This window comes from Gymnoscopelus microlampas, assembly GCF_963454915.1.
Source record: "Gymnoscopelus microlampas genome assembly, chromosome: 7".
Lineage (NCBI taxonomy): Eukaryota > Metazoa > Chordata > Actinopteri > Myctophiformes > Myctophidae > Gymnoscopelus > Gymnoscopelus microlampas.
In genome coordinates this window covers 5,482,370-5,506,499 of record NC_139944.1, presented here as the reverse complement: position 1 = coordinate 5,506,499, position 24,130 = coordinate 5,482,370, and the positions used below count along the sequence as shown (strand labels likewise).

The following is a 24,130-nucleotide window of genomic DNA, read 5'->3' as shown; positions in this document are numbered from 1 at the left end:
ACTTGAGTAAAAGTACAAAAGCATTGGCATCAACAAATACTTGAAGTGCCAAAAGTAAAAGCACGAATGTTTGAAAATAGCAGATCTACAAGCTCACAACGCGTCGCGATGCGACGCGTTGTGAGCTTATAGATCGGCTATTTTCAAGTAGCCTAGGTATAAAATGGGGCTAAAGTGGTTAATGTACGTTTTCAAATAATTGTAGTGGAGTAAAAGTACATGGATGCGACTCTGTGAGCTTGTAGATCTGCGACGGAGTGTGAATTAATACAACATAACTTATACAATTGGAGGTGGTTGTGTTTTGTCTCCCTGCTCTTCTATTGAGACATTTAGATCGCGTCAACGGTCGTGTCTCGCCTAGACGCAGGATCTGACACGAATCTTGACCTGATGGTCAAGATTCAATTTATCCCCTGAGCAAGCAGACATGGGCTCTATTAACTCAATGGTAAAAAAGCACTCGAGCAAGAAACCGGGTTCAAATCCGGGGTAGAAGAGACATAGTGCTGCTTTAGTGTGTTTGTAGAGGATTGTGTTTAAGCACGCGTGCACAGCACATGACTTGCATGTGTCTATCTCCCCCCCCCCCCCCCCCCCCACACCCCATTTATTTATTTCCCCTCTGTGTGTTCATATGCATGTGTGAAGTAGCTGTTACCACTGGACACATGTCGAGCATCGTGGCAACAGAGGCGAGAACAAACCATTTCAGCTTCCACTTTACTGTCTGATCACAAGGCTCTCGCGGGTCTAAAGGAGAGCAGTGGTGGGGGAAAGTACTCACGTGTTTTACTTAAGCAAAAGTATCAATACTGCAATACAAAAGTACTCTGATACAAGTAAAAAAAAAAAAAGTCCGGAATTCAAAAGGTACTTGAGTGAAAGTACAAAAGTATTGGCATCAAAATATAAGTACCAAAAGTAAAAGTACTCATTATGCAGAATGTCCCGTTTCACAAGTTTTCAAAATGTATAATTCTTTTTTTGAAAATAGCCAATCTACAAGCTCATAACGCGTTGCTTTCAAACAGCCAAAGTATAAAATAGTGAAGGTGAAGTGAAAGTGAAATAGTGAAAAACTCTATAGAGTAAGTAACTAAAGTTTTCAAATTGTAATGGAGTAAAAGTACAATATTTGCCTCTGAGATGTAGTGGAAATACTCAAGTAAAGTAACTCAAAATTGTACTTAAGTACACTACTTGAGTACATGTACTGAGTTACTTTACACCTCTGACCGTCCATTTCCTAAAGTGGCCACTCTACCTACTGAGCCACTCTTCCATGCACTTATATACTCTTGCCTGTCCCTTTTATGTATATCTGACTGTAGATACATTCCCATACATTTGATGTATATTTGATATCCGTTATTTGGTATTTTGCACAAGAGACTACAGAACACTGTCACACACTTCTATGTCACACTTATTTTACACTTTCCCTCTTATTTTTCACTCTTATTTAATACTTTATACTTTCATTTGTAACAGAGTATTTCTACATTGCGGTATTGATAGTACTTTTTTACACCACTGCAGACGGCTCCCGGTTCCCCTCTGAGTTAAGTGTCGAAGTGTCCTCGAGCAAGACACAGGCTCTTTCAAGGTGTTAAAGTCTTGAGCAGGGTATTTCAGAAGGGCTTTCGCTGACGTCGCCTTATTTGTTTGTCATCATTTCAGACAGACGTTTTTTACTGCTGTTTCCTATATCTGTTTCCTGTTAAGCGTCCTCCTCGCTGGCTCTCTCACACTGGATCCTAACAGGGGACGAGACGCCATACGACGGCGTTTATTGTGGCCCGCTCTTTCGATCGTACGGGCGAATGGCATGTTTATGGCCGCTGACGCCTGCGTTGCTATTTCCGAGCCCCCTCCCACACACGCCCACACACACACACACACACACACACACACCCACACACACACACACACACACACACACACACACACACACACACACACACACACACACACTCACGCTCACTATAAATTATTACATTATAAAACATACATTAACCACTTTAGCCCTATTTTATACCTAGGCTATTTGAAAATAGCGCATCTACAAGCTCACAACGCGTCGCATACTTTTACTTAAGTAAAACATTTGAGTACTTTTTACACCACTGTGTGTGTGTGTGTGTGTGTGTGTGCGTGTGGGCGTGCGGGCGTGCGTGCGGGTGTCTCCACTGTGTGTGACCTTGTTCTGCAGTCTGAATACTTGGCGTTCTTTCACTCTCCTGGCCGTTTTTTCCAGCCCGCCCCCCCACACACCCCCGTCTGAGCTTTTTTTAAACAGTAGCTTCATTGATGCTCGGCCCTTCTTGTCCTCTTCTTTAACGTTCCCTCCGGGCGTACATCTATCTCAACATAGACGCTGCTTTGAATAACCACCGCCATACACACACACACACAACCTCATGCAGCTCATATTATATATACAGTCAGCATTATAATTGTTTACTGTGTGTGTGTGTGTGTGTGTGTGTGTGTGTGTGTGTGTGTGTGTGTGTGTGTGTGTGTGTGTGTGTGTGTGTGTGTGTGTGTGTGTGTGTGTGTGTGTGTGTGTGTGTGTGCGTGTGTGTGAGAGACAGTTCAGCTGCTGATGCTAATGTCTTTTAGCCACTTGAACCCTATAAGCGGCCCGTTTCTGCGCGTGTCATGGTAGGCCGAACGTTCGGCCGCTGATTATGAACATACGTCTTTTCAGTGGTGTAAAGTAACTAAGTACATTTACCCAAGTGTACCAAGTGTACAATTTTGAGGTATTTTTAACTTTAGTCGAGTATTTCCAGTATTTCAGTGCTTTTACTTCTACTCCACTACATCTCAGAGGCAAATATAGTACTTTTACTCCACTACAATTATTTGACAACTTTAGTTACTAGTTGCTTTTCAGATATAAATTATGATATTATAAAACATACATTAACCCCTTTTTTATACCTAGACTATTTGAAAATAGCCGATCTATAAGCTTGCGACGCGTTGTGAGCTTGGAGATCTGCTATTATCAAACATGTAAGTACTTTTACTTTTGGTACTTTAAGTATATTTTGATGCCAATACTTTTACTCAAGTAACATTTTGAACACAGGCCTTTCACTTCTTTCTACATTGCAGTATTGATACTTTTACTGAAGTAAAACACGCGAGTACTTTTTCCAGCACTGCATCTTTTAGCCTACATAAAGGCTAAAAAAAGAAAAGGTGGTTGAGTGTGGTTGTGTGCGTGCGTACATGTGTGTGTGTTTGTGTGTGTATGTTTGTGTGTGGGAACCCAGGCTCTGATGTCATGTGTGGGTCAGAGGGCCAACATGGTGTCTGGAGAGCCCCTATAGCAGTGGTTCTCAAACTTTTTCATGTCAAGGACCCCCAAATTGACACTTATTAGCCCGCGGACCCCCATTTCAAAAGATATGCCAGGGACCCCCATAAGAGAAGATTTTTGTACGGCTCTCGCAGTGATTCTCAACCATTTTAATTTCAAGGACCCCCAGTTCGACATGCATTAGGACTACGGACCCCCATTTAATGGCATTTCTATCTCTGGGACCACAATTTATATTGTAAATATAATGTCAATTTAACTCTGAGAGTTAGATTAGGCACCAAATGGGTCCATTTGGTGCCTAATCTATCATTTAGCTGGGGACCCCCTGGAACTCCCTCAAGGACCCCTGGGGGTCCCCGGACCCCACTTTGAGAACCAATGCCCTAGAGCAGCAGGCATGGTAAGCTCGGGGTCTGGCTTTGGCCTCCTGGTTGCCCCAGACATCCACGCGTATAGCAGCTCCGGGCAGAGGCTATATAAGACAGAGGCCCGTCTGTGCTATAGCACAAGAACCAGAGGAGCGCCAGGAGCCTGCGGAGCAGATAAACGCGCTGTGAAAAAAAAAGTGCGTTTAAGAGGGGTGTGAAAGGGGGCCGGGAGGGCGACACACTGGGTTTTGTGTGCGGGCCTCCCCCAGTTACACATGGTCTCTCACACACACACACCCTTTCCCTTTGTCGCACACAGACACACGCCTCACACGGAGCCGTTCACAGTTCAAATAAACACAGGGCGGACAGCTAAGCTAGTGGCAGGCTGGTCCTGCTGTAAACAGCAGTGGGGGCCTGGGTCGTTTGGTTTCTCTGGTGGTTTGTGTTTTGCTGCCTTCCTCTCACTGCCTCTCCTAATGGGCCATGCTCTGAAGACGCTGAAAAGGACTCAGGAACTCGCCGGTGAGGCTGCTGCAATGCAGCCTCACAGCCGGCGAGTTCCTGAGTCCCTCAATTTTTGGGGGAAAAGTCATGAAAATGTGTGCAAATCTTAGAAGCAAAGATTTGAGTTAAATATTCGCTTTAAAAATGTAAATATATATATATACAGTATATATATATATATATATATATATATATATATATATATATATATATATATATATATATATTCAAAGATTTGCACAATTTTTCAAAAATAGCAGATCTACAAGATCTAAGAGCTTGTATATCTGCTATTTTTGAATAGCCCAAAGAAGTCAGAAATGGCATGCGTTCCCGGTCTTAATGGGTTAAGACATTGTAAACTCTGAAAGTCTTACCTTCTGTGTGTGTGTGTGTGTGTGTGTGTGTGTGTGTGTGTGTGTGTGTGTGTGTGTGTGTGTGTGTGTGTGTGTGTGTGTGTGTGTGTGTGTGTGTGTGTGTGTGTGTGTGTGTGTGTGTGTGTGTGTGTGTGTGTGTGTGTGTGTGTGTGTGTGTGTGTGTGTGTGTGCGTGCGTGCGTGCGTGTGTGTGATCCAGTCTAAAAAACAGCCGTGGGAGAGAGTATTTTTTAAATACAAGTGCAGCATTGTGAAACTGTGGGCCCACCAACATTGTTATGGAATGTTTCCGGTAACGTCACTTTGCAAAGAAGTGCCATTTGATCAAGTGCGATCCAACACTATAATGCACAGCGACCTTTGACCTCTATCACTGCCGTAGAACCCGTCTCATTCAAATTGGACTCTGCGTCCGTCGGTGGTGGAAAGCAACTAAGTACATTTACTTAAGTACGGTACTTGAGTACAATTTTGAGGCCTTTGTGCTTTACTTGAGTATTTCCAATTTCCAATACTTTTACTCCTACTCCACTACATCTCAGAGGCAAATTTTGTACTTTTACTCCACTACAATTATTTGAAAACTTTAGTTACTAGTTACTTTTCAGATATAAATTATGATATTATGAAACATACATTAACTTTAGCCCTATTTTATACCTAGGCTATTTGAAAATAGCAGATCTACAAGCTCACAACGCGTCTCTAGCTTGTAGATCTGCTATTTTCAAATATGTTAGTACTTTTACTTTTGGTACTTTAAGTGCATTTCGATGCCAATACCTTTGTACTTTTACTCAAGTCAATTTTGAATTCTGGACTTTCACTTGTAACAGAACACTTCTACATTGCAGTATTGATACTATTACTTAAGTTAAACATTTGAGTACGCTTTCCACCACTGCCGTCCGTCCGTCCGTGGTGCGACCTCGGTGCGTGCCAATCATCCCGCGTGAGTGAAGCTGCCTGGAGTCTCAGCCCTCTTGTCAATGATGTGATCAATACAGCCTGCGGCTCACCATCCTCATGATCAAACACGCCGTGAGCTGCTCACGTCCTGGAAATGCCATCGTCTCCCATCCATTCCATAACCTCTGCAAGTCCTTCAAAGACCCTATATATGGAGACTGAGAGTGCTCCGGTGGCTGAACCTGTATTGGTGTGTGACTGGGTACATACACACATGTCCTTTCGTGACCGTTCCGCGACCGTTTCCGTTCGCCGGAAGTCCCATCCACTCCCATGTTAAAAAAAAACGGGACCGTACGGTCCCGTTTTTTTTTAACATGGGAGTGGATGGGACTTCCGGCGAACGGAAACGGTATGAAACGGACGCGAAACGGTCGCGAACGGACATGTGTGTATGTACCCACTGAGTGACTGTGTGTGTGTGTGTGTGTGTGTGTGTGTGTGTGTGTGTGTGTGTGTCTGTGTCTGTGTGTGTGTGTGTGTGTGTGTGTGTGTGTGTGTGTGTGTGTGTGTTCATCATCTACCTTCCACAGTGGCACTGGATAAAGTACTAATTTTTTAAACACAAGTAAAACTATCAGTACTGCAATGTAGAAACATCTCTGTTACAAGTAAATGTCCGGTAATCAAAATGTACCTGAGTAAAAGTACAAAGGTATTGGCATCAAAATATACTTAAAGTGCCAAAAGTAAAAGTGCCCATTATGCAGAATGTCCCGTTTCACAAGTTGGCATATGTCTAAAATGTTTTAAGATATTTTTGAAAATAGCCAAAGTTTATCTATGGCTGAAGTTGTTTATATGTATGTTTTGTAATAATAATCTACAAAGGAACTAGTAACTAAAGTTTTCAAATAATTGTAGTGGAGTAAAAGTACAATATTTGTCTCTGAGATATAGTGGAGAGTAGAAGTATAAAGTATTGGAAATAAGGAACCTAAAAGTACCTAAGTACCTAAAAATTGTACTTAAGTACAGTACTTGAGTGCATGTACTTAGTTACTTTCCACCACTGATCTTCCGTTGTTTTCCCCAACTGCAACAAGATTAAATGTTTCAAATCTTTTTTTTATGTGAAGCACAGGGTAGGATTATACATTTCTGTTCATATACATGGATGGCTTCCTTTCTTTAACAAAAACAAACAGACATATAGATTAAAGGAAGAGAAGAAAACAAAAATCCAGTCTAAACCCACCGTGGTTATTGAGTATTGTTTTTTTTAGTATTCAGAGTCTGTGAATTTGCATAGCAGCCTCATCGGGTTATTCGTCTTAGGTTATTGGTTGACATGAAACAAAGCCAACGGGATTAATCTCTTAGTTGTGTTTACACTGAACAATCACGTTTCCTTCACAAACTAAAGCGATTATCCTTATCTTTTCCTCTTTTCTGCACAACTCTATAGTGCTGAATCAACTGACCACCCACCTTGGCCTCCGCTCTACAGTAGCCTGTACAAAAACACAATTACCCCGGGAGATACACATCGTAATGCACTGCTCTGTCGGGGGAACATTGGGGTGAGTGTGTGGGGGGCCGTTTCCAATGAAAGTGCAGTTCCCATTGCTGCATTTTCACCTGCGAAGTGAAGCTGTGATATCTTTGAAATTGAGTTGCCTTTAGGCAGTGGTGGAAAGTAGCTAACTAAGTACATGTAGCTAAAGTAGTGTACTTATAAGGACAATTTTGAGGTATTTGTACTTTACTTGAGTATTTCTACTTTCCAATACTTCTACTCCACTACATCTCAGAGGCAAAGGTTGTACTTTTACTCCATTACTATTACTTGACCACTTTAGTTACTCGTTACTTTGTAGATTTAGCTTACAAAACATACACGCCACTTCAGCCCTTAGACTTTGGCTATTTGAAAATAGCCGATCTACAAGCTCACAACGCGTCACATCGCGACACGTTGTGAGCTTGTAGATCTGCTATTTTCAAAGGATTTTTGTACATCTTATATACTCTAGAAAACTTGTGAAATGGGACCTTCTGCATAATGAGTACTTTTACTTTTGGTACTCAAGTACATTTTGAATTCCGGACTTTTACTAACAGAGTATTTCTATATTGCAGTATTGATACTTTTACTTAAGTAAAAAATGTGAGTACTTTTTCCCACCAATGCCTTTAAGTGTTCCCCTTTGCACATGAAAATGAAGCTGAGATCAATGTTTTTCTAACCACTTTCAATATGCACGGTACCTATTTTGGGCAGGTGTAGATAGAACTTGTCATTCATTTTCAGGGAAAAACGTGTCATTTTAGATTTTAGCGTTGGCTATTAAAAAATAGCAGATATGCAAGCTCACAGCGAGCTTGTACATCTGCTATTTTTGACATTCTTTGAATAATTTGAATTAAGAAAAAGTTTGAGAAGGCATTGGTAGAATCGGCCTTAGGTCTTAATGGGTTAAAAGATTACTGAGAATAGCAGCTCTACAAGCAACAATGTAACTTACGGGTCAATTTCACCACTCGGGTATTTACCGTGCAGCTTGTTGTAATTCGGTACTGTATAGTCAAATTGAATTGAATTAAGTGGTTAAATGAAATCAAGTTGTGGAATTCAATGTGAAATTTCATTTTTCCCCCTTAATGGACTGCAGAACATTATAAGCCAAAGGGTTATGTTTCTCCTTCAAAACATCTGTGAATTTCTTCCTGTTTCTTCTCTCTCTCTCTCTCTCTCTCTCTCTCTCTCTCTCTCTCTCTCTCTCTCTCTCTCTCCCTGCTTTGCCCTCTCCTTTCTCTCACACTCTGTCATATCGTTGCTGTCAGAAACCTCATATCTCCATATTTCAACTTTTAATTTCTTTTCGTTAGTTAATGCCCTACTTCATCATGCGTGAGTGCATGAAATAGCAGATCTACAAGCTCACAGTGCGTTCTGATGCGACGCATTGTGAGCTACTGTAGTAGAGCAGTTTTCAGTATTTTAAATCTGTTTTTAAATAATAAAAAAAAATGAAACAGTTATGGATTTACAAGGTTTTCACCCGACGGCAACAATATGTAACAGGAAACTACAGTAGTTCATCTTGGCCCCAGGTCCACACCCTCCCAGATCCCTTGTGCAGATTCACTGTGTGTGTGTGTGTGTGTGTGTGTGTGTGTGTGTGTGTGTGTGTGTGTGTGTGTGTGTGTGTGTGTGTGTGAGAGAGAGTGTGTACGAACACACACACGCGCGTGCCGTGTGTGGGTGCACCATTCTGGACAGACAAAAATGTTACTGATTATATTGTTGCCAAGATGCAGCCTATATTGGAGCTACCGTATCATTGTTGTCGGGTAGACCCCTCTAATCTCCATATATATATTCTAACTTTCTGTGTTTTTATGTAAATGAACGCCCTACTTGATCATACTACGCGAAGCGACGCGTTTAGAGCTTGTAGATCTGCTACGTTTGACGCTTTTGAATTTCAATCCTGACTAGTAACAGTGTTGGATATATGAGGTTTCCATCCGACAGAGACGATATGTAAGATTGATGATCAGTTCTCTATATTCCAAAGTTTATAGGTTCTGTGGAAATGGCTCAAATGAAAACACGACAGCCTGTAGAAGGCACATTAGACTAGTGTCTAAATATTTTGGTCTCATTCATATTTTTTGGTTGAACGCCACACACACACACACACGCACGCACACACACACACACACACACACGCATACACGCACACACCCAAACATTTAGCCAGCTGTATAGGTCATGCGAGGGAGAAGTCAAACGGCGAACATTCAACGTGCCGAAAGAAGAAATGTTCTGCCACTGGGTTCAATTGTGTTGATAACAAATTGCAACGCTAAACCCGAGGGCTGGAGGTTGACATGGAGGTTGACATAAGCGGAGCGCTGTGTTCTCGACCCGAGATTCTACGCCATTACAGAATGGATGGCGGGCCCTCAGGCCAGGCTCTAGCTGTCTGGCAGACCCATTCTCTCTCGCTCTCTCTCTCGCGCGCGCTCTCGTTCTCGCTTTCTCTCTCTCGCTCGCTCTCGCTCTCTCTCGCTCTCTCTCGCTCTCGCTCTCGCTCTCTCTCCAAGTGGTGTAAAGTAACTGTACTTAAGTACAGTGTTGAGGTATTTTTATTTTTACACAATACTTTTACTTCCACTCCACTACACCTCGGAGGCAGATGTTGTACTTTTACTCCACTACAATTGTATGAAAACTTTAGTTAGTTCTTTGTAGATTTTGAATTATTTTTACAAAACATACATTAACCACCTCATCCCTATCTAAACTTTGGCTATTTGAAAATAGCCGATCTACAAGCTCAGTGCGTAGCGGTGCGACACATTGTGAGCTTGTAGATCTGCTATTTTCAAAAGATTGTATTACATTCGATTTTATACATGATACATTCTGCATAATGAGTACTTTTACTTTCGGTACTTTAAGTATATTTTGATGCCGATACTTTTGTACTTTTACGCAAGCAAATTTTGATTACCGGACTTTACTTGTGTACTACATTGCAGTATTGATACTTTTACTTAAGAAAAGCATTTGAGTACTTTTTCAACCACTGCTGTTTGGCAGACCGATTCTCTCTCTCTCTCTCTCTCTCTCTCTCTCTCTCTCTCTCTCTCTCTCTCCCTCTCCCTCTCCCTCTCCCCTCTCCCTCCACCACCGGCCCTCTCAAACTAAATATTTAAACATGGCAGCGTCGAGTGTTGAGGGTTTATTTAAGTCAAAGTTTGGGCTTAAAACCATTATAGGAGAACACTCTGGAGAAACTGCAGCCCAAAACCACCGCCTTGGCATCTAGGGTTTAATGCTATAAAACCCTGACTGTTTAGGTCGTCAGTTGTCTTTATTTTTCATCTCATCTCATGTCTGAAGTTATAGTACCTGACTTCAAACTTTGTCGTATACGACTGTGTCCCTCTATGGTACAGTACTTAACAGATTTTCGACTTTATTGCTCATTCCCCTTATTTTTTTTTTATTCATTGCATACTGTACCAATCTTAGTATTCTTACCGTGTGTGTAATGTATTGACAAAATGTTTATCCCACGATTTTATAAACCATTTTTTCACCCAGTGCCAATTGCCTATGTAATCATGGGTGCTACTCTCCCTCTTCCAGCCTGGGGAGAGCCCAGAACTGAGCTCATGCTTCCTTCGATGCATGAGGAGTGAGCAGGCCGCTTCTTATCACCTAACGGGGGGGAGTTTCCCCGGTAGGACGTAGCGCGTGGAAGGAACACGTTATTCCAACCAGTTCCTTTTCCCCTCCATCAGGCGCCCTGGCTGACCAGGGGGAGGCAGTATAGAGACCAGGATTACTGCATGTTTTTTGTGAGGGTACCTACCCTAGGGGACACGCGGAGAAGCATGCAAACTCCACACAGAGTAGGCCGTTTCACCAACCCCACCCAGGGTATGGGTGAAGATGACGCGGAGGAGAGAACACGCCCCCCAGAGTCCCCGGCGGGAATCAAACCCAGGACCCTCTAGCTGTGAATGTTGCACATTCTTGCGGACCAACATTTTACAGCTTTTTCCTGGACGCATGACCTCATGATTCTTGATTCTTTACCCTTTCCATCCTCCTCACTTTTGTCTCTTAAATTATTTGTCTTTGTCCTACTTTGAAATGTCCAGTATTACGGATCTTTGATTTAACACAAAATTCACTCTATCGTGCAAGCCTCTTCGGACGCTTAATCAACAACGTTTTTCCACATTCAACACGCGCTGCTCAAATAGCGTCTTCTCACCTCACGTCCTCATAGATAGGTTTGACTCGCCTTTGCTTCTGCCATTGTACTTTTAATGTGTCGAGGAAAAAGGCTATCAATGGCTATTGTGTTGGCTTAGCTTCATGTGGGCCCTCCCTCGCACAAAACAACAAGACTGGGGTAAGCTCACGTTTCAACGCGCCGCGGTGGCTGCCACCGCGTGGCGACCGTGGTCCGACTTAATGAGGATGCTAATATCCATTATTAATGGAACATCTGGTCACTCCGCATGGCGAGTAGCAGCCGCTCGGACGAGGGCATGCATGGTGATTTGTTACCGAGGGCTAGAAATAGAATTCAGCCAAGCCTTGTGGTTAATGACAGAAGAGCAGCCGTGGAAAAAGTAGGCTGCTAAATGTTTTACTTAAGTAAAAGTATCAATACTGCAACGTAGAAATGCTCTGTTACAAGTAAACGTCCGGAATTCTAAATACACTTGAGTAAAATTACAAAAGTACAATATTTGCCTCTGAGATGTAGTGGAGTAGAAGTAAAAGTACTGCAAATTGGAAATACTCCGGTGAAGTGAAAATACCTCAACATTTTACTTAAGTACAGTACTTGAGTACATGTACTTAGTTACTTTACACCACTGCAGAAGAGCCAGCACTGTGGTTAGAGGGACACTTTCAACCGTATCTTCGTATAGTAACTGGTCCTCATTATAGGATTGCCCAACTTCAACTCTGTGTGTCATCGGTGGGGCCGGGGACAGTTCAGAAACATGCCAATGACATTATCGACGGGGATTCCAAGCTAATGGAAACTTCAGCCTTTCTCTCCCTGGAAAAGTTAGAATGCTGAAATTAAAAAAAAGCCATTGATCTTGCATTAATAATGATGATGTCACTGGCAGCTATCAACCGTCCACAGCCCTCCCATGAAGACGCAGGGCGAGTAGACGCAATAATTGGTTGACATCTTATAACGAGCGTTAGTGACGTTCAATTATGTGAAGGTAGGTTGAAAATGGGTGAAGTGGTCCTTTAACCCAGTGGTTCTCAACCAGTGGTCCTTGGAAGGGATTCCAGGTGGTCCCCAGCTAAATGACAGATAGTTAGGAACCAAATGGACCCTTATGGGTCTGTAACTCTGAGAGTGTACAAATGGAACCAAATGTGTGCCGCGCTATGAGCTTGTAGATCTGCTATTTTTGAAAAATCGTGAAAATTAATTTTGTATATTTTTTTCAGAAAAATTGTTAGGATTTGGAATTTTTTTAGATGCGGCCTCAGGTCTTAATTGGTTAACCCATTAAAAGCTGGAAAGCATCAGTGACATTTTAGATTTGAGCTATATATATATATATATAGCAACATACTGTAGGTTTTTCTGAAAACTCTTAGGATTTAGAACAGTGGTTCACAAAAATAGCAGGTATACAAGCTCACAGCAGGAGAGAGAGAGAGAGAGAGAGAGAGAGAGAGAGAGAGAGAGAGAGAGAGAGAGAGAGAGAGAGAGAGAGAGAGAGAGAGAGAGAGAGAGAGCGTTGGCTAACTCCCACGGCTCTCATCTGGGCCTCATAATCACTAGGTGAGGGAGATGAACATCAGCGGAGGCTGAATGAATGAGCGCGCTGAGTCAGAGACGTGGCTGTATGGGGCCGGTGGGCGCGAGATGTGGGAGGACGTTATATGAGCTTCAGTTTGACTCTGGCTGTGTAAAAATGGAGCCGTAAGGGTCCATTACGGGTCACTTTTCACACTCCCATATACCCTTATGGGCTCCATTTTTAGACACCCATTTTCTGCTGTGCAGTAAGTAGGCGGTTCATTCAGATATTTCTGTGTCATGGGAAAGGGAAATGAGATTCTGTGTTATGCTTATATGAGAGGCGTCTTTTCTCGCGCAAAACGGGAGAGCTGCAATTATCTGTTCTTTACAAAGGTCTCTTTGCATTCTTTAGGTCGATCTTTTTCATGTCAAGGACCCCCAAGTTCGTGTGTATTTGACTGCGGACCCCCCCCCCATCAGAAAATAGTGTGTGCCAGGGACCCCCATTATACACGATTTGTGTTGTAAAATGTTTCAAAACATACATACAGATGTGTCAAGATTTCTTTGAAAACGGCAGCTCCAGCTATCAACAGGCGTTGTGAGCTTGTATTTGAACTCAGATTTAGCGTAGGCTATTCCAAAATAGCAGATGTGCAAGCTCGCAGATGTGCAAGCTCGCAGCGCGGCGCGAAGCTTGTACATCTGCTATCTTTGAACATTTTTGAAAAATCTTGAAAGTGTGAGAACTATACTGATTTAGAATCGGCCTCAGGTCTTAATGTGTTAAAATAGCAGATGTATGTATAGGGTTAAAGTGGCTGAACTGATTTTGACGCTATATTATCATACTTGGCTGGGGGGGGGGCCCCTGGAACCTCCTCAAGGACCTCTGTGTGGGTGGGGGGGGGTGCCCGGACCCCACTTTGACAACCACTGCCTAAAGATGTGAATATGGGGGAGCAATATAAATGTCAAACTCATTTTTCATTGTCTCTCGCTCGGCCATTCCTCGTGTCCCCGTGCCTCCTCTACATAAAGTCCTCACACCCCTATGACCCTGTTCCCAGTGGCGGAAAGTAACTAAGTAACATTTACTTAAGTACTGTACATAATTACAATTTTGAGGTATTTGTACTTTACTTGAGTATTTTCAATTTCCAATACTTTTACTTCTACTCCACTACATCTCAGAGGCAAATATTGTACTTGTTACTCCACTACAATTATTTGAAAACAGTTACGAGTTACTTTGCAGATACAAATTATTACATTACAAAACATACATTAACCACTTTAGCCCTATTCTATAAATAGGCTATTTGAAAATAACCGATCTACAAGCATCGCGACGCGTTGTAGATCTGCTATTTTCAGAGATTTTAGTACTTTTACTTTTGGTACTTTAAGTACATCGTGTTACCAATACTTTTGTACTTTTACTCAAGTACATTTTGAATTCCGGACTTTTACTTGTAACGGAGTACTTCTATATTGCAGCATCGATACTTTTACTTAAGTAAAACGATTGAGTACTTTTTTCCCACCACTGCCCGTTCCTCACTACTCTTCAAAGAACATGCAACGTTGACCCAGTTGTGCTTTACGAATCAGAATCCACACGCCTGGGTGAAACGCTGCCGTTGAAGGGTGTGCGTATGTGCGGCAGAAACCTGGAGAACGGAGCCTTGTACTGTAGCCTAAGCCAGTGGTTCTCAAACTTTTTCATGTCAAGGACCCCCAAATTGACACTTATTACCCCACGGACCCCCATTTGAAAAGATAAGCCAGGGACCCCAATAAGAGAAGGTTTTTATGGCTCTCTAGCAGTGATTCTCAACCATTTTAATTTCAAGGACCCCCAGTTTAACATGCATTAGGCTACGGACCCCCATTTAATGGCATTTATATCTCTGGGACCCCAATTCATATTGTAAAATTCAATGTTAATTTAACTCTGAGAGTGTACAAATGGAACCAAATGGACCCGTTAGGGTCCATTTGGTTCCATTTGTACACTCTCAGAGTTACAGAACCATAAGGGTCCATTTGGTTCCTGTCCATCATTTAGCTGGGGACCCCCTGGAACCCCCTCAAGTACCCCTAGGGGTCCCCGGACCCCACTTTGAGAACCAAGGGCCTAAGCCCACGGAGGCCCGCTGTTATCTGTCTACCGGTGGAGATGGATAGCCTGATGGACAGACGGACGGACGGACGGATGGAGGGAATGGGAGTTCGTTTCTCCCCTCTGCGCTGTGGTGGAGAGAGAGAGAGAGCCCTGGTGGAAGTGGGCCAGGAGGAGCCGAAATAGCCCCGGTCCCCCTTGAGGAGTCAGTCCGCAAGGTCACCCGTGTGCCCTCGGCCAGCCCCTCCAATGTCCAAGCACTCGCTCTTTATTTTCCTCTGCCTCTCTCTCTCTCTCTCCCCTCCTTCTCTCTGTAGCTTAATGGCATACCCAGACCTGTGTGTGTGTGTGTGCACTCTGCAAGGCCACGTAGAAGGACAGGGGGGGGGGGGGGACGGAGTCGCACAGAGGGGGAAACAGAGTTTGTGTGCTAACGAACGAACCCCCCCGAGCTAATTAGAATTTCAGCCAAGCTGGCTACTCTGCTCATTTCCCCGGTTTCCTCCCTTCGGACAAATACAATTTCACCCTTCAGCCGGAGTAGAATTAATCCAGTTAATGTTCAACACGAAGTGAATAATGGCCACTTATCTGCCGGGACGGCTGTGACAGAGGGGCTCTTGAGTTAAGAAACCATGACCCCCCCCCTCCCCCTCCTCCCCCAGCGTTGTGTCACGCTAAATCCGCTTTATGGAGAGGTTAGTCGGGCTATACTGACGCTATACAGCCCGGTGTAGAGGCCGGCAGAACTGTGATGGCAAAAAGAGAGTTCTGGAATGACACCGACGACGAGCCCAAACGATGCCTTGCTCAAGTGGAATACCAGAACATACTTGCTTCCCGCAGAACTGGTCTGGCTGAACGGTTGATCTTCAAACCTTGCCCCTGTCACGTTCTCACTCCAGCATAAAAAATGTGGTTGGTTCTCTCTAATTCCACAGAGGCAGCTACACCAGAAAGAGTGTATAGTCTCTCTCTCTCTCTCTCTCTCTCTCTCTCTCTCTCTCTCTCTCTCTCTCTCTCTCTCTCTCTCTCTCCTTCCCTCCATCCCTCCCTCTCCCTCCCACCATGTCTTGGCTATCAGCTGTTGGGTAGAAGTCCCAGCTGCCTTGGTGTTGACTCTAGAATGATAGCTATCAGCATTTGCTACATGAAAGGGGAGAAGAGGTTTGGGTTCTCGAAAAAGCTGATTTAGGGAGGAAAAAAGCGTAGGGAGGGTCATTTTGGGCCGGCGCTGGACACATTTGATATCTCGATTATGGGATTCGTTTTAGCAGGAGTGTTTTTGTTTTATTTCATATCCTATGGGGGGGAGAGTACATAAATCAGTTCCTTCTCCTGGTATGACTTGAATAATGTTCTGGCATGATAAGATCCTTGTGAGACCCTGCGACTTTTCTAAATGATTAAGATTGGTTCGCGGCCTCAGGGGCAGCAAGTACACACAATATCGCTCATCCTGTGCTTTGATATAGCCACAAAAGGCCCCGATATGCTTATGCATGCTTCGGAAGGGAGTAAACCTGTTTGGCTCGCCGTCTAAAATTACCAAGCAGAGGCTCTCTGCGCATGCCAAGAGCCAAGTCAATGCTATCTGTGGCATGTCCCCCAAAGCTGGCCTCGGTGCGTTGTTATTCGGCCCTCGGCACGACATTTTCAACGACTCGCCGCAGCCCTGAGACCGGTTTATTGGGGGAAAGGGCACCGCTTATTGGAGAGAACGGCAGGCCCCAAACCAGTTGACCCGTTCCGTGGTTGTAGGACGCTGTCACTTAGGGATCCTCATAAAAACCTGTGGAGAGAGGCCCTAAGTACAGGCCAGACTGTAATTGATACTCTTGTGTTTGTAAGGGGGCCAGGATTCTATGTTCCTCTGTGTGAGACTTAAGAAGTATAGCAAGAGCCGTCCCGCCACGTGTGAGCGAGGGGGGAATCCAGGCCAGAGAGAGAGAGAGAGAGAGACGGCTTTCACTATGAAGCGAAGCGAGCCTTCAGGCTAACTCTAGGGAAGTCACTCAGAAGAGACCGCGCGCTGGTGTCCTCACAGTGTCCTCATTTGGAGCCACACTGTAAGAGTTACTTTAACTCTGCGGGTGTACACATGTAACCAAATGGCTCACTCTCAGGGTTACAAATGGATATCAGGTTTACAAATGGATTTTTTTTTACCGTGCATCGGCTATTTTCAGCAGTCTTAGAATATTCTTCCTCGCGTATAGTTTGTCCCCCGGCTGATTTTTTCAAAGACGGCTTTTTCCCCTTATTTTTCTTTACTTCCTCCCTTTCTCCTGTATTTTTTCCACGCATGCACCAGAGGGGGATTTTAAGATGAAAAAAGAAAGAAGAAAAACTAGCACAAATCTTGATTTAATTAGTCCCTAACCCACTTCCATTCCATCCATCCTCCAACTTGCCTTTTTGAAATCGTCCATAAATCTGTTCAGTGTTGCTTGCCAGCAAGCTCTTATTTGGGGGGGGATTTAGACTTTTCCCACCCTTCTCTTGACACATTTCTGCAAAAGACAAATAAGCAAATAATCAACAGCAGCAGGATATTGTTAAACGCTCTCCTATTGTGAGAACAAGCACAGATTGCGTTGCGGGGCATTACAGGCATGCGAGTGTGCGGGAGATTAAGTGGGGGACCAAAATAGACCAAGATGGTGGTAATCTGTCAGAGAACAATTGGGGTGTTCACGCCAGTAGTCAGGTTTTCCTGACTGCGCACATGCATATCGATATCGACTGTTAATTTGGAAAAAAGCTCACCCCTGGGTGGCATTTTAATGTAGCCTAATAATTGCACCAGTATGTGATTAGATGTTCTCTGTCATAAATTATTATGAGCGTCCATAAACTTTATAAAGTTTATGGACACACTCATAATAATTCCCACAGAACACATGTTGCCTGTTTGACATTAAAATGCCAACCAGTGATCCAAATGGGTAGCCTCACCAGCACCGAATATGAAAGCACAGCAGTGGAAACATGCTTGTATTCTGTGTGATTGAGTGGCAGTGGTTCAGGAGGTACAAAAGGGCCGTCTGGGAGCCTGAAGGTTCCTGGTTCGATCCCAGGCTCCTCCTGACCTGGCATGTCCTTGAGCAAGACACTGAACAACTAAGGTGTTCCATGGTGAGGAGGGTTGCCAGTGCCTTGCATGGTTTCTTCCGCTGTTGCCATGTGGATATTATGTAGGCCTACCGCGTGTAACACAATGTGTAACTGTGTTCCATCATTGTGGTGTGTGTGTGTGTGTGTGTGTGTGTGTGTGTGTGTGTGTGTGTGTGTGTGTGTGTGTGTGTGTGTGTGTGTGTGTGTGTGTGTGTGTGTGTGTGTGTGTGTGTGTGTGTGTGTGAATGGCTGACATTACATTGTAAAGCATATTTGAGCGGTCAGATGACTAGAAATAACGCTAGATGAATGCAGTCTTACCACACAACAGACAGTATACATCATGTTTAACCCATTAAGACCTGAGGCCAATTCTACAAATGCGTTGTAAATCAGTAGTTCTTTTCACTTTCAAGATTTTTCAAAAATGTTCAAAAATAGCAGATGTACAAGCTGTGAGCTTGTATATCTGCTATTTTTGAATAGCCAACGCAAAAATCTAAAATGATACTGATGCTTTGCCGGTTTTAATGGGTTCAACTGTATTTGCTTTATTTTGGGACCATAATAATGTCTATGTCGGGCAGAAACCATACTGTATCTGCATATTTCAACATTTGTGGTTAATTAATACCCTACTTTGTCGTACAAGACTGTCATGCAAGAGTAGCAAATATTGCCAATTTTGCGATGTGTGCGCTGTGAGCTTGTTATTTTTTAAACAAATAAAGACAAATAGCATATAGTCACGATAAGATGTTATCATCACGATATCAGTATCGAGGTAGGTTATTTGTTCAAAAATATTGTTATATATTATATATAATAGGCCCATTAGATTTTGTCCATAAGGCCCAGCACTAGGCCTGTGACTGTTAACTTTAGTGTTGGATATCTGTGCCAGCAGGCTTATAGGCTCATGCAGAACTCATAATGTTAGACAAAGTTAAAGCAGTCAGTGAATAGACTCACTACTACTGTTGTTAAATGCTATTTAGCACTTTAAAATGCTCTTTGATACTGCGAGTGACCTTTTCAATGCACTACAACACAGTCTTAAGGAACTTTAACTGGTTCTGTTTGTAAGCCATGGTGTCCTTTCTCCTGCTAATGGCCATGTGTTATGTTAAACACCGCCGTTTTGTTTACGGCAGCTCATTCATGGCTCCTTTTCCTTTCAAAACGCAGCGTCCTGCGGGGGGGGGCTCTCTTTTTTTGCCATTCAGGCCGATATAGCTCCGGGGCAAAGCAAAAACTCACTGGTTTTGGGGGGGGGGGGGGGGGGTTTACTTTAACATGTAAATGACGCCAAAAAAACACCAGTCATTCACAACGCTAATTATAGCAATGTTAGGACGGTGACTTGGTGACGTCACACTGGGTTATTAGAATACAGGGAGGGGGAGGGGCAGCCAGCGAGGAGAAACCGCTCCTCGATCCGCTCGTCCAGTCAGCGTTGCCAGGTCTGCTTATTATAAGCGACTTTGAGCTTCTTTTTTTTCCTGTAGCTTGTACATATTGTTTAGTTGAGGGTTGCGTTTTTTGGGGGGCGGCTTGTTTCTGAATGTCGTTTTTAAACCAGTGGTTCTCAAACATTTTCATATTAAGGTTATTGTCCGCATATCCCATAGGCATATATCCCCATCTGAAAATATGTTGTGCCATGGGTGATAAGTTTTGTGTTGTTAAACTCGTGCTGTTTGCATTTTTCTCTGGTAAAATATTCAATCAATCAGATCGGCTATTTTTAAATTGTCGATTGGTTGGTTTAAAGCCTAAAGGTCTCATGTAGCCTCAGTGGTGGAAAGTAATTAAGTACATTTACTTAAGTACTGTACTTAAGTACAATTTTGAGGTATTTGTACTTTACTTGAGTATTTCCAATTTCCAATACTTTTACTTCTACTCCACTACATCTCAGAGGCAAATATTGTACTTTTACTCCACTACATTTACTTGAAAACTTTAGTAGTTACTTTTCAGATATAAATTATGATATAATGAAACATACATTAACCACTTTAAACCTATTTTATACATAGGCTATTTGAAAATAGCCAATCACTCACAACGCGACGCGTTGTGAGCTTGTAGATCTGCTGTTTTCAAATATTTAGTACTTTTACTTTTAGTACTTTAAGTACATTTTGATGCCAATACTTTTGTACTTTTACTCAAGTACATTTTTAATTCTGGACTTTTACTTGTAACAGAGTATTTTTATATATATATAATTTTTATATTGCAGTATTGGTACTTTTACTTAAGTAAAGAATTTGAGTACTTTTTTCCACCACTGTGTAGCCTACAGTCGCTTCTTTTGGGCTTGTTTTCCTAGACCCGGGCTGCTTACTTCTCTCACACAATCTGGCAACACTGTCTTCACTCCAGTCCTCTCTCCGTGCAGCCAGTCAGTCACTGCGCTCCCTGCGCACTGGAACAAACTATATATCTACTATCTACCCAAATGGATCGGATCTGCACTGCTTACTAGTGTTTAGCCTACACCCAAGAAGAAGATATTTCCACGTTTCTTTCGGTTTGGATTGCATTATATGAACTGGATTTGGTCGTTTTGGGACCTTGGACTTTTTTTGCAGCTATTGGTGGGGGATTTGTGCGTAAAAACACGTATTTGGGCTTTTTCTTTCGAGACCACCGCGATCGCACATCAGATCACCACTTCCAAGGAGAAGAATCCCGGCGCTTTGGTGGATGTGTTTGCGGAGAGAGGGGGGCTAACACTAACAAACGGGGCGTTTTTGGGGGGGGGTTGATCGTGGTGGGACAGACAGACAGATCAGCTTTGCGTCGTATAGGCACAGATCTACCAGAGAGAGACACGGTCAGATCGGGGATTTAACTGCTGTGGCCAAAGGAATGGTGTGATCAGACCCAGCAATGAGCAAGACACGGGTTCAAACTATACACCGATGATGGGGACATGATGATGATGATGATGAAGGGCTCCGATCGCTTCTAGTTTGTAAAGAAGGTAAGGAGAATCGGTCCGTTATTTAGTGCGTGTCGTTGCTGAAGAGCTGACTGACCTGGTGCCTGGTTTGTCCCGAGACCCCCCGACCCCCGCACACAACCATCTAGTCCGTCCGGGGCTTTAAACTACAGTCACAGTGAAGAGCGGCTGCTACGCTAAAATAACGGTTAAATGTCATGAATTGCTCATGTTTTATCCCGTATCACATGCCTAAGTGTGAGTGAAAAATAATAAACAGAGGTAACTTTGGGCTGTCTGACTTTTACTGTCATGTATCTAGATTATGCAAATGTCAGAATCGATTAAATACATCTATGATAGTCTTTCTTGATCCAAGGCTATGTGTGATCAGTGACATTTCTACTGCCTATACCGTTTTCCTCTCCATTTGAAGAGAGCTGTGTGTGTGTGTGTGTGTGTGTGTGTGTGTGTGTGTGTGTGTGTGTGTGTGTGTGTGAGGCTAGACCTCAAACCATTACAAACTTAGCCTACTTTTTTCCTTTTTAAAATTGAGAGGTGGGCACAGCGGTTAAAACGGTCGCACCCGAATCTCCCCCCACTCTGTTTACAACCCCCCCCCCCCCCCCCCCTCCCACACACACATTTTGTCTGCAGACCCCCATCTGAAAACATGTTTATGCCAGGAGGTGGACCCCCATACAAGATTTGTGTTGTCAAAATGTTACAAAAATATTCCACATTTTACTCTAGATTTGTTTTTGTTCTTTTGGGGAAATATTGTGAGCTTAGATCGGCTATTTTCAAATAGGTTTAAAGGGCTCGTGAAGCTTCTTTTTTTTTAGCTTGTTTTCATAGACCTGGTTGCTTGTTTCTCTCTGGCACACACACACACACACACACACACACACACACACACACACACACACACACACACACACACACACACACACACACACACACACGACCTCTCCCTCCACACACACACACCCATCCATCTATTGCTGTGTGGAGGAGCATTGGTCAAGCTGACTGACCAGTGTAAGAGTTGCCTTCTCTAGCTGCAGGTCTTTGTTGCTGTGCAGCTCTCCTGTGGTCATTATGGATTGATTGGGTTAGTGGGCCTACGGGTCACTGTGGATTAGCATAAGAACAGGGGCCAAGCAAGGCGGGATCATGAATAATGTCTGCATGGGCTTCATGCAGCTGACTGCAGAGTCAGCGGTGGAAAAAGTACTCAAATGCTTTACTTATGTAAAAGTACCAATACTGCAATATAAAAGTACTCTGTTACAAGCAAAAGTCCAGAATTCCAAATTCACTTGAGTAAAAGTACAAATGGATTGGCATCAAAATGTACTTAAAGTACCAAAAGTAAAAGTACTAAAATGTTTGAAAATAGCAGATCTACAAGCTTGTAGATCGTCTATTTTCAAATAGCCTAGGTATAAAATAGGGCTGAAGTGGTTAATGTATGTTTCATAATGTAATAATTGATATCTGAAAAGTAACTAGTAACTAAAGTTTTCAAATAATTGTAGTGGAGTTAAAGTACAATATTTGCCTCTGAGATGTAGTGGAGTAGAAGTAAAAGTATTGGAAATTGGAAATACTCAAGTAAAGTACAAATACCTCAAAATTGTACTTAAGTAAATGTACTTAGTTACTTTACACCACTGCTACAGAGTCAGTGGGCAACGGCCATGGCAGCTCTAAAAAGGATAGCAAAGTATAGCCCAAGTATCAAACAATGACAGGACTTTACATAGGCTACTGCTCATAATTGTTTGCCTTGGAGTACAACAGTACTGCATAGGCAGTGATGGAAGAAGTACTCACATGTTTTATACTTAAGTAAAAGTATCACACTGAAATGTAGATTTACTCTGTAAGTAAACGTCCTGTATTAAAAGCGTACCTGAGTCAAAGTACAAAAGTGTTGGTATCAAACTATACTTGAAGTACCAAAGTAAAAGTACTCATTACGCAGAAATGTCCCGTTTCAAGTTTTCAAAATGTATAAATGTTTTTAAAAGTTGCAGATTTACAAGCTCACAATGTGTCACATCGCAATGCATTGTGAGCTTGTAGATCGGCTATTTTCAAATGGCCGGAGTATATATATATATAGGGCTGAAGTGGTTAAGGTATGTTTTGAAATAATAATCAAAATCTTCAAAGTAACTAGTAACTAAAGTTTTCATATAATTGTAGTGGAGTAAAAGTACAATATTTGCCTCTGAGGTGGAGTAGAAGAAGTATTGAACATTGTAAATACTCAAGTAAAAATACCTTTTTAACATTTGACATAAGTGCAGTACGTGAGTAAATGTACTTAGTTACTTTACACCACAGTAAAGGTAGTAGTCTTTACTGGCCTCGATTTTTCCATCTTGGAAAACCTTTCCCTTCAGTGGCTCCACTTCACTTCCAGTGTCACTTTATGGAGCAAGTCACTTAATGAATAAATAATGTGTTCTGCGTCTCAGACATAGAGGTCATTGCTGGAAAGCAGTTTGATGTTACAAAAAATATCTACCTCCCTCTTCCACATCCACCCACGTCCACCCACGTCCCACAAATGACCTGTACGTTTGATTTCAAAGAGAGAGAGAGAGAGAAAGGGAACATTTTCTATTCGACTGCAGCAGCGAGAAAGAAGACACTGGACTTTTTTCCCCAACTTGTGCTAATGTAACAAATTCTTGCATGTAGAATTGCATGCTGAGGTCGTGTACTTGTATAGTGTAGACTACCATACCATAGATTGTGTTGCATGTCCTTGCCTGCTTGTAAAAGGATAAAAGTGCATGTGTTGGATGGGGAATATGAGTGAGTGTGTGCGTGTGCGCGCACGAATACACACTTATTAGTGGTACCACATTCATTAGTCACTACTTGATTATCATTTATTCCGGCAGTTGGACACAGTAATCTGTATCAGTGGGAAGATGGAGCCACACTAATTGGCTGCTAATGGCAAGCACCTTTGTCAAGTTTGATTCTTGTCCAAAAGCACCTCCAGACGGTGATTAAATCCAACCGTACCTGCTTGAATTTCAAAATACAGCCAGAGGCCTATCTGTAAACGCGTTAACACCTGGAAGTCTGGTCTGTGGTAC

At 42.9% G+C, this 24,130-nt stretch overlaps 1 protein-coding gene across 1 annotated transcript in view; it reads left to right on the top strand.

Annotated features, from left to right (window-relative positions):
- Nucleotides 1-20,490: 20,490 nt before the first annotated feature.
- Nucleotides 20,491-24,130, top strand: part of prickle2b (prickle homolog 2b) — a 36,544-nt gene continuing 32,904 nt past the window's right edge. The window contains exon 1 of the mRNA XM_084063215.1: nucleotides 20,491-21,050. The gene's annotated coding sequence lies outside the window, so the exon portion shown is untranslated. The remainder of the gene's footprint in view (nucleotides 21,051-24,130) is intronic.